Source organism: Bison bison, unplaced genomic scaffold (genome assembly GCF_000754665.1).
Source record: "Bison bison bison isolate TAMUID 2011002044 unplaced genomic scaffold, Bison_UMD1.0 scf7180017864228, whole genome shotgun sequence".
In the NCBI taxonomy this organism is placed as follows: domain Eukaryota; kingdom Metazoa; phylum Chordata; class Mammalia; order Artiodactyla; family Bovidae; genus Bison; species Bison bison.
In genome coordinates this window covers 8,970,423-8,972,489 of record NW_011494800.1, presented here as the reverse complement: position 1 = coordinate 8,972,489, position 2,067 = coordinate 8,970,423, and positions in this window count along the sequence as shown.

The window sequence follows — 2,067 nt, the reverse complement described above, 5'->3', positions numbered from 1 at the left end:
AGGGAAGCCCAAGAGTACTGGAGTGGGTAGCTTTAACTTCCAACTATTCCTAGAACTAGGCCTTATGTAACCATCAGTTATTCTGACTTCACTGAGTACTTAGATTCTGTATTATAATATATGTATTCCTGAGTTACCAAAATTAGTTAAATGTATGGTTTTGCTCCTTGGGTCTTTGTGCTTGGTTCTTTGTCTATATTTGACTACTGGCTGCTCAAAAACAAGGTTCATGACTACTTTCTGCACTTTCTGTGATACCAAGAGCTCAGAAGATTGGAACATAAGCCTGACCTTTCTATTTCTGACATGATTCTTGAAAGATATTTAACCTCTTTGGGTCTTAGTTTCCTTAGCTTCAAAATGGGAATAGTAACTCTTTCACCTATTTACTATTAAGGGGCTTGCATTATGTGAAAAGAAAACACTGGAACCCCAAGAAGGTCTTTGAGGCTTGTATACATGAACAGTCTTCAGCCTTGCATGGCCTGTCATGTAGCCACCACTCCAGAAAGGACAGACAAAGAGAGCCACTTGTCTATGCTTTTCTTCATGTTTTTTCCTTTGACATTTTTTTTTTTAGCCAATAAAAAGGCATATGAAAGTAAATAAAAATTAAATAGAAGAGGAAGATAAAAGGAACTTTTATTACATTTCTCATTATGCATTCCCTGGTACACATTTTTAGAGTATCTAGAAGACTGAGGCAGTGGTTTGAGTAAATTACATGGTTGCATTTAGTGTGAATATACATACTTAATAAACTCTGTTATCTATTTTTGCAAAATTGTTTTAATGTCTTGTGGAAATGAGTATAATCCAAATGTCTACCTTAGGTGTTATATTTGTGTAGACTGAACAGATCTAACTGATAATTTTGCTCATGTTTGTAGTATAGTCTAGGGGTCAGCAAACAATAGACCATGGGTCAATTTGGTCCACAGCTCCTTTGTGGAAAAAAAAAAGCTTTATTGGAACACAGCCTATGCACTTTTATTTATGTACAGCAGAGTTAATAGTTGTGACAGAAACTGCCTGGCCTAAAATATTTATTAATACTTTGTGACCCTTTATGGATGAAGTTTGGTGACCGCTGGTATAGACCAGTTCCAGTTAAAAATGGCCCCATTTGTTTCTCTGTAGTTTAAGAGTACTTGATTCAGATGTACCCTAATGTCTGGGATGCTAAACTTCTAAGAATGGGACTGGCTTCATGGATACTTGGCTTAAGTGTCTACTGCTGCCATCTTGAAATAATAATTTTTGAAAGGGGGTCTGTGTTTACAATCTGAAGGGAGCCCCACACCTTAGGTAGCTATCTTGTCTAAGAACATGTATTTTTGTAATGTTTAGAGTCAAAAGTTTCTTCAGTTGAAACATGAGGGGAAATGATTAGTATCCCTCTACTTGGGGTTCCAGGTGGCTCTGGGGTAAAGAATCCACCTGCCAATGCAGGGCACGCAGGAGACACTGGTCTGATCCTTGAATTGGGAAGATTCCCTGCAGGAGGGAATGGCAACATTCCAGTGTTTTTGCCTAAAAAATCCCGTGGACAGAAGAGCCTGGCAGGCTACAGTCCATGGAATTGCAAAGAGTCAGACATGACTGAGTGACTGAGCACATCCCTCTAATTACTTCAACAGAAGTTGCAAGATTTAGCTAATAAAACTACAAATGCCCAATTAAATTAGAATTTCAAATAATGACCAATAAATAAGCTTTTTAGTATAAGTGTGTCTCAAATATTGCAGGTATTTTATTTGGACGTTCAACTTCTACACAACTGGTAAAAGCTCTCTAGGGATGATAATAAATATGTATCTTAAATATCTACAGCGCAATTACAGGATATACTACAGAAATCATCTTAATAACCAGGGTAATACATTAGGCTATTAAAAATCCCCTCCTTGCATTTTGACTTTCTTATCATCATTAGTCTTGGGTGAAGATTCTAGTGCTTATCAATTCATCTTTTCTGACAAAATATTCAGCTGGAACTAAAATTATAATATTCCTTCAATGTGTCTTTTCTAGTTATCTCAGCTTTAGATTTTTAAAATTAATTTA